This window comes from Peromyscus eremicus, chromosome 4 (assembly GCF_949786415.1).
Source record: "Peromyscus eremicus chromosome 4, PerEre_H2_v1, whole genome shotgun sequence".
Classification (NCBI taxonomy): Eukaryota; Metazoa; Chordata; class Mammalia; order Rodentia; family Cricetidae; genus Peromyscus; species Peromyscus eremicus.
The window spans coordinates 106,207,043-106,216,388 of NC_081419.1; the positions used below are offsets into that span (position 1 = coordinate 106,207,043).

The 9,346-nt window shown below is 43.8% G+C and overlaps 1 pseudogene; it reads left to right on the forward strand.

Moving 5' to 3' along the window:
- Positions 1-8,073: 8,073 nt before the first annotated feature.
- Positions 8,074-9,030, forward strand: LOC131908554 (large ribosomal subunit protein uL18-like; annotated as a pseudogene).
- Positions 9,031-9,346: the final 316 nt, after the last annotated feature.

The following is a 9,346-nucleotide window of genomic DNA, read 5'->3' on the forward strand; positions in this document are numbered from 1 at the left end:
CTGTAAGAAATATCAAATATGACAGTAGGGTGGTGGCGGCGCACACATTTGGTCCCAGTATTTGGGAGGCAGAGGCTGATGGATCTCTGTGAGTTCGAGGCCAGCCTGGTCTACAGAGCGAGTTCTATAGGACAGGCTCCAAAGCTACACAGAGAAACCCTGTCTCAAAAATCCCAGCACTCCACTGAGGTTAGTGGAGGCAGAGGGCAGGTGGATCTCTGTGAGTTCCAGGCCAGCCTGGTCTACAAAGCAAGTTCTAGGACAGCCAGGACTGTTATACAGAGAAACCTTGTCTCAAAAAACAAACAAAGTAAGTAATGGATTAAAGGGCTGGAGAGATAGCTCAGTGGTTAAGAGCACTGGCTGCTCTTCCAAAGGACCCAGGTTCAATTCCCAGCACCTACATGGCAGCTCATGCCTGTTTGTAACTTCAGTTTTAGGGCTTCTGACGCCCTCAGACATACATGCAGGCAAAATATCAATGAACAAATAAATTGTTAAAGAAAATAAAAAGAAAGGAAAAATATTAATTTGACTTGTGATTAGGAGATAATTCCCAACAGTTTCTGAAATGACCCTAAACATACTTCTGTCATTTTATGTTATTAATTTATGCAAATTGCATCTCAGCATTATGAAATCAAAATGTCAATCAACTCTGAAAAACACTCAAGCCCTTCTCCATCAGAAGTGTCGAACACTCAGCCAACACTTTCTTATGTAGACAGAATCACATCCATGTCATTAGCATGTAAATTTGCTTTTGTGTTTAATAAAAAATATTAAAATGATATGTGTATCAAAGAAATTTTTAAAAATAAATTTATGACTTATAACTAGTAGATGTTTGATTGGTATCTAATGTGAATGTGTGTGTGTGTGTGTGTGTGTGTGTGTCGCAGTACATGAATGGAGGTGTGAAGACAAACTGTGGGAGTCGGTTCTGTTCTTCCTTGTGTGTCTCAGGTTGTTAGGTGGCAGGCACACCACCCACTGAGCCATGGGCCCCTTATCCTACTAGGCAGCGATCTTTCTATAGATTTAAGCTATCTCATGTCCCTGATCACAGACCTTCAAGGGGTGCCTGTTGAATAGTCAGGTCTCTTGTCTTAGTCCTGCATTGTGTAAAACTGACCAACTTCCACTTTGTAAATGTGTAGGGTTGTTTTTTTTGAGTCTTCTCTGCCCATAGGGATGGCCCCAGGGAAGCACACACAATCTATGGCGGACAAGCAGAACTGGCCCTGGGATGTTTCTACCTGGGGATCTTAGGAGAGAACTGGCCATGCACATGAGCTTGAAGCATCTTGAGAATGTGGCTCCAGCCTCCCTGTGGTGGTTGATGACCTGAGAAAGAGGCCAAACAGCAATGTAACTGAAGTCCACTTCCCTGAAACAGGTTCATTTCTCTGGCCATGGTGGCCAGCAGACCCAAACAGACCCACCAGAGACCTGAGGAGGCCTCTGCTCGGGTTTCTAGGAGGAAACAGGTCAGCCAGTTTGGAAAGCCCAGGAAGAGGACTGTGAAAAAAAGGAGGTACAATACAGCCCATAATCACTGGTGCTGCCAGGCTGCCTGTGAAGGGGAGAACACTGGAGCCCATCCTGACCCAGAAAGAATGAGATGTAGGCCCAGCCACATCATTTGAACCCACAGCAGTTCCCATATCCCCTTGTAAATTTTAGTCAACTTGAGTAGTGTTTTGAAAATTTGCACTCTCATGAGCCCTGAATGATTCACTGGCTCTTTTTGGAAGCAGCTGTATTTTGAGATCATTTTCAAGAGTTCTTTAAATATCCTGAATGCTCCACTTTCAAGGGTGAATCAAAAAGAGCTCTTTCCCTGGGGGAAGGGGGAAAGGGAATTGGTGTTGACTGAGAGAGAGCTTGTTCTGCAAGATGAAAAGGTTCAGGCACAGTGCACAGCAATGTGCTTACCACTGCCGATCTGCAACTTAAAAATGCTCAAGTTGGACCGGCATCACGGCTCAGAATTGACAATCTGCACTAGGTTCCCCTCATGCCACAGGGAGGAGGAGAAAACAGAGTCCTTAGAGCTTTTGTATTTTTTAAGTATGCATGTGCCCACATATGCACATGCATAAATAAACACATAAATGCATGAATAAATAAATGACTGAATTGGGAAGCTTAGCAGTATGTTTCTTAAGCACAATTTTAGAATTCTGTAGAATGCTGGTATATATGTGTTCATCTAGCTGTAAAGTTAGAACTGAGTACATTTTATAGCAAAGGACTTGTGCTCTAGTAAAGCTGGTTTGTTTTTTTTTTCCAGAACAGGGCCTCTCTGTGTAGGCTTGGCTGTTCTGAAACTCTGCAGGTTGGCCAGGCTGCACCTTGAAGATATCGCTTGCCTTTGCCTCCCCAGTGCTGGAAGTGAAGGTGTGCCACCATGCCCAGCTAGTAAAACAGATTTTAAAAAGAATAGTTTCCCCACAGCACACAATCTCATGGTATCCCGGGACATGTTTCAGAACCCCATCAGGACCCCAAATGCCCACTACTCCCTCATGGACAGGGGAACGTTCTGAAGCAGATGCTGTGGGCTTGTTTTGTGCCCCAGAGGACCGTGTGACGCAAAGACTGGACAGACAAAACCGGCTGAATGCATGGGCCCACCAATGTGCAGATGCATGCCACGTATTCTCTGATTCAGTTACTCCTTCTCTCAGCAAACCTTCATTTAGCAGAGACTGAAGTGACACAAACTAACGGAAGTCTGTGCTCCTCTGCATTACCTTCTAGTAAATGGGGACACAGTAAATGGGTATATATGTTATGTCATGAGATACACACACACACACACACTGCGGCAGATGGTGGTAATGATTTAGAAGAAAAACAAATCAGATTTAGGGATCAGGAGCATAAAGGATGGCATCTGACGGTTGACCTCACAAATGGACCACACACACCAGCACTGCTGCCCCAGGAAGTGTGATCTCAGGCAGATTAGCAGGGAAAGTCACTCAAGGGAGAAGGGAGGATACCAGTCAATCAGTCGTAGCCAGGGAGAGCTTCACGACTATGTGATTTGTGTGGTCACATAGACCTACACATAGAGGGTCTTAATGTTCTACCAATATCCTGACTTTTTATTTATTCATTTTTAGATTTTATTTATTTAATCTTAGGTGGGTTCTGGGGATCTGAACTTCTTATCCTTGGGTGGCAGACACTTAACCAACAGTTACCACCTTAGCCTGGGCTTCTTCTTGGCCAGATTTCCTTTCTGTTGATTTTCCTGTAGATTCCTTTAGAGAATCACCATTGTAACATCTATACATCGCTGTTTAATGTTGGAGGGCAGTATTTCCCCGAGTCCCTCTGAAACTCTTTCTGGCTTATGTTACAGCTTTTACCTTTGATTTTTAGATAGACTTTAGGGTCACTCTGAGACCCCTCCCCACTCTTCCTGTAGGGTTCTAATTAGGATGGAATTGCAGTTGTAGAGACACTTCTGCTTTGGAAAACTGAGATTTACTCAATTAACAAAACAATCTTCATGAATCTCAGTAAGGTTCCACGATTTTCATCAAATGGGTTAAGCACCTTCCCATTAACTTAATCTAAGTGTTTTCAGTTTTTTGTGAATAGACTTTGTTTTATTGAACATGGAGACAAGTAAGATAAGTTGTACCTAGATGTTATCATGCTATAGTGGAAACACTCTCAATGTTTATATTCTTAATAATCACCTATTTTACCAAATTCTCTTATTTGTGCTGATTATTTTTAAGATTATAGATGGTTGTGAGCCATCATGTGGTTGCTGGGAATTGAACTCAGGACCTCTGGAAGAGCAGCCAGTGCTCTTAATCACTGAGCCATCTCTCCAGCTCCTATCTATATCTATCTATCTATCTATCTATCTATCTATCTATCTATCTATCTATCTATCTATCTACCTACCTACCTATCTATCTATCGAGAGGGTCTCACTGTGTAGGCTTACCTGTCCTGGTGCTCTTAACCACTGAGCCATCTCTCTAGCCCCTATTCATTCATTCATTCATTCATTCATTCATAGACAGGGTCTCACTGTGTAGGCTTACCTGTCCTGGAACTCACTCTGTAGACCTGGCTGGCTTCAAATTCACTGAGATCCACCTGCCTCTGCCTCCTGAGTGCTGGGATCAAAGGCGTGCACCAGCCACTAAACTTGGCTCTGCTTTTGAAAACATTCTCTTGTTTCTTTGAGGGCTGTAATCAACTTACTTACAAATTGTGATTAAGTTTTCACTTTTTCTCCCCTAGATACATCTCATTTCTGTTGCAAGAGTGAAACTTGCCATATTGGATGATACAGTTTTCATTTCCACTATTTTCTGGGACCTCATGACCCATTCTTTCTAGCTCGGGTGTTGTCTGCCTGCTGACTTAGGGGAAGAGGTGACACAGCAGAATGGAGGAAAAGGAAGTCACGTTGCTGAGTCTCTGTCAGCTGTGGGACAGCAGATGAAGTAGTGACCATATGCCAGGTTCCTCAGTGTTGACCCAAGTTCCTGAGCTGGGTCTCACAGATATGGAGAACAAGCCCTCATGAGCTTTCCCAGATGGTGTCACAACCAATCAATCAGAGGGAACAATTCCAGACTGACACTGACGTCACTGAAGTATGGATCAAACAAACACAACAACAAAAAGTCAGGGCCAAGGAAATGGCTCAGGGAGTAGACGCACTGCCGGCACAAGCCTGATGACCTGAGGGTGCAGGACACGGCGGGCACATCTGTCATCTTTCCGGTCCTGTGGTGAGATAAGAGGCAGAAACAGGAGAACCATCCAGAACTCACTTCAGGTCAGCCAGCCTGGACTACACAGCACAGCACAGAGACCCTGCCTCAGCAAGGTGGAAGACAAAGACCAACTCCCCAAAGCTGTCCTTGGAACCCAACCCCCACACTGTCATGTGTGCATGCTCACACTGGTACACATGCCCTCACTCACACACACGTGCATACACACAACAATTTTTTTTAATTAAAACCTACAAATCAAATATTAGTGTAGACACTCATGGGTCAGAGGCTTCCCCTCTCTGGAGTTCTTGACTCTAAGTGACGTCCTTGCTCCCAAGTGAGATGGCAAAGCTCCAGGAAGGGGAATACGCCCATAATGACTGGGAGGAAATTTCCATCACCTGAAAGAATGGTGACTCATGATAGAAAGTCAAAATTCAGTGGAATTTTTTACAATTTAATTATTAATATTTGATGGGGTTAGGCACCCACCGCCATCTGTTTGAAGTTGGGTGGGGTCTATTTGTAAACACTAAGTCAGGATAGGTATTCAGTTTTACCTGCTGCAGTTTTGGGTACCTATCAAAATGGTCATATGATTTTTCTCCTCCACCTATGAAGGCAGGTAAATATACAACACAATATCCTTGGCTTTGCCTACTTGTTTTAATCAAAAGCTAGGCTTTTCCTTTTGTAATTCATTTATAATCTTAAAATCAATATTTGGATATTAATTTGGGCAAGATTTTATGAGGGTTATACTAGGTTTGTAAACAGTGATACATCTAAACATTCTTCATGGTCTAGACTCTAAAACTACCCACAGTCCTCAAGGCTTACTAGAAATTTTACAACATATTATCAACTAGGTCTGAAAATTTAGGAAGACTTTAAAATTTATGTATGTGTGTGTGTACTTTTTGTTTGTTTTTTGTTTTTTTTGAGACAGGATTTCTCTGTGTCTTGGCTGTCCTGGAACTAGCTGTAGACCAGACTGGCCTCAAACTCACCTGCCTCTGCCTCCCCAGTGCTGGGATTAAAAGCTTAATATTTATTTACTTGGGTATGTGTGTAACGGCACGTGCGTGCTGGTGCCCACAGAAGAGTCAGAAGGGGTTCAGATTCCCTGGAGCTCAGCTGCCATGTTTGTAGCTAGAGTTTTCCTGCCTGGCCCACAGTCAGGACAAATCTCTCTCACCTGCCAGTCCCACAGCCACTCAGACCCGACCAAGTAAACACAGAGACTTATATTGGTTACAAACTGTATGGCCATGGCAGGCTTCTTGCTAACTGTTCTTACAGCTTAAATTAATCCATTTCTATAAATCTATACCTTGCCACATGGCTCGTGGCTTACCGGCATCTTCACATGAGGCTTGTCATGGTGGCGGCTGGCAGTGTCTCTCTCACCCAGCTTCCTGTTTTTTCAATTCTCCTGTTAGTCCCGCCTATACTTCCTGCCTGGTCACTGGCCAATCAGTGATTTATTTATTGACCAATCAGCAACACATTTGACATACAGCCCATCCCACAGCACATGTGGGTGCTAAGAACTGAACAAGTGATCTTAACTACTGAGACTTTTTCTTTCTTCAGTGCTAGGAATTGGGGCCTTATGCATGCAAGGTTAGCATTCTACCAGAGCCACAGCTGCAGTCTAGACTGTGTGTGTGTGTGTGTGTGTGTGTGTGTGTGTGTGTGCGTGCACAGCTGCAGTCTAGACTGTGTGTGTGTGTAGGTCGGAGGACAATCTCAGAGTCTGTCCTTGCCTTCCACCTTGAGGAAGGTTGTTGCTTGCTGTTGCACATAAGTTAGCAGGCTCATGAGCTTTCAATGGTCCGCTTCCCCTCTTGCTGTTGGGGCGCTGGGGTAAAAGATATGTGCTACCTAGCCTGGCTTTACTGAAACTCCAGGGATTCAAACTCAGGTCCTCATTCTTGAACAGCAAGCTCTTTACATACTGAACCATCTAGTCAGCCCTGGAGAAGGCTTTTAGGTTTTTTTTTTTGTTTGTTTGTTTGTTTTTTGAGACAGGGTTTCTCTGTGTAGCCGTGGCTGTCCAGTAACTCGATACTTAGACCAGGCTGGCCTTGAATTTAAGAGAACGATTATTCTGCCTCCCAAGTGCTGGGATTGGGAGGGGTGCACCACCATGTCTGACTTTTTTTTTTTTTTAAATAGTTTCTTGAACATTTTATTACTTTTATGTGTATGGCTGCCTTGCTGGGTTGTATGTGGAGCCACCATGAGGGTGATGGGAAATGAACCTGGATCCTCTGGAAGAGCAGCCAGCCAGTGTTCTTAACCGCTGAGGCATTTCTATAGCCCCTGAGATAAGATTTTTGAACACCTTTTCCAGTCCACTAGAATTAATTTCCTTTAATAGCTGGTCCATCTAGACTTCCATTTCTTTGAGTCGACTTTGAACTAATTATGTGAAGGAGTGCTTTGCTTGTGTGTATGTCTGGGCACTAGGTGTGTGCCTGGTGCCCACACTGGTCAGCAGAGGACATCGGGCTGCTGACGATGCCTTTCTTGATGCCTGATTAAAGTGCTGTGTCTATAGTAGGTACTGAAATCACATACATGGGAAAAGCGAGGATTCAAGGTGAATTCATATGTAATTTTAAGTCAAAGCCTCGAGATAAAAGTCAAGGTTAGATTAATGCTGTGACTGATTATAGTTAAAAGTATGTAAAGGATCTAATTGTATGATAGAGTAGACTTCAAAGTTCCTGCTCTGCTTTGTTGGTTGGTTAATGTTTAAGTTGAACTGTTTTAACATAGAGATATTTTGCTCCAAAAGTACTCTGTAGTGCCTAGTTTCAGTGATCTGGGCCTTGGTAGGCAAACGCAGGTCCACTCTGCCAATACTCGAAATGCCTTCATAGACTCCGTACCGGCCTTCTTTGGTTTTCTAGATTGCAAAATCAGTGTGAGGTTCATGTCTTCGATGCCAATCTGGTAAGACTGGGAGAGAGAAGTCTTTCTTGCCCCTCGCTGCAGGAGCACCACAGAAGCACCAGAACGGCAGCACAGCAGGAGGCCTGGTGATCAATGTTCAGAACACACAGGCTTGGCCTTAGACCAGCACCACTCCATGGCTCTTTGGGTAAAACCCCCATTAAATGGGGGAAAGTCTTACCATTTTTCTTCTGATGAGCAATAAACATATATACTAATATTGGGTTGCTGTACAAAGGATGGAAGCAGATAAAATTTTAAATACCGGCACCACACTCTGGTCTTTTCCCCCTAGCGCCGCTGGGCCCACAGGTCTGTGTGGAGCCGCGGTCTCGGGTTGCTGTTCCACAGGATGGGGTTTGTGAAAGTTGTCAAGAATAAGCCTACTTTAAGAGATACCAAGTGAGATTTAGAAGGCGGGGAGTGGGTAAAACTGACTACTATGCTCGGAAACGATTGGTGATCCAAAAAAAAAATAAGTACAACACACCCAAATACAGGATGATAGTTTGTGTAACCAACAGAGATATCAAGTGCCAGATTGCCTATGCCCGTATAGAAGGGGACATGATCGTGTGCGCAGCATATGTACACGAGCTGCCCAAGTACGGTGTGAAAGTCGGCCTGACAAATTATGCTGCCGCCTATTGCACTGGCCTGCTGCTGGCCCGCAGGCTTCTCAATAGGTTTGGTATGGACAAGATCTATGAAGGCCAAGTGGAGGTGACTGGAGATGAATACAATGTGGAAAGCATTGATGGTCAGCCAGGTGCCTTCACTTGCTATTTGGATGCAGGTCTTGCCGGAACTACAACTGGCAATAAAGTTTTTGGGGCCCTGAAGGGAGTTGTGGATGGAGGCTTGTCTATTCCTCATAGTACCAAACGATTCCCTGGTTATGATTCTGAAAGCAAGGAGTTCAACGCAGAAGTACACCGTAAGCACATCATGGGTCAGAATGTCGCAGACTACATGTGCTACCTGATGGAGGAAGACGAAGATGCTTATAAGAAACAGTTCTCTCGGTACCTCAAGAACAACGTGACTCCAGACGTGATGGAGGAGATGTATAAGAAAGCTCACGCTGCTATCCGAGAGAATCCAGTCTATGAGAAGAAGCCCAAGAGAGAAGTGAAGAAGAGGTGGAACCGACCCAAAACGTCTCTTCCCCAGAAGAAAGATCGGGTTGCTCAAAAGAAGGCAAGCTTCCTCAGAGCTCAGGAAAGGGCTGCTGAGAGCTAAAGCAATTTTCTATGAAGATTTTTTCATAAAGATAATAAACTTATTGACTAAGCAGCCAAAAAAAAAAAAAATTAAATACCATTCTTTCTCCCTCTCTCTTTCCCAATACCCTGTCTTCCCACTCAGTTCCTGGAATATAGGATACTGAATCATATTCATATTACTTAAATTGAAATCCTGGCTTCATTGCCCTTGGTGTGGCCTTGGAAAAGTGGCTTTTCCTTGCCAAGGCTTTGTTTTCATTAGGTGGTTATAACAAGAATGTGTTTTTTGGTTTTTTTATATATAATTTTTTATTTAAAAAAAAAAAGATTTTCTTTCCTTTTACATATCAACCCCTGTTCCCCCTCCCTCCAGTCTTACCATTTTCTGATGTT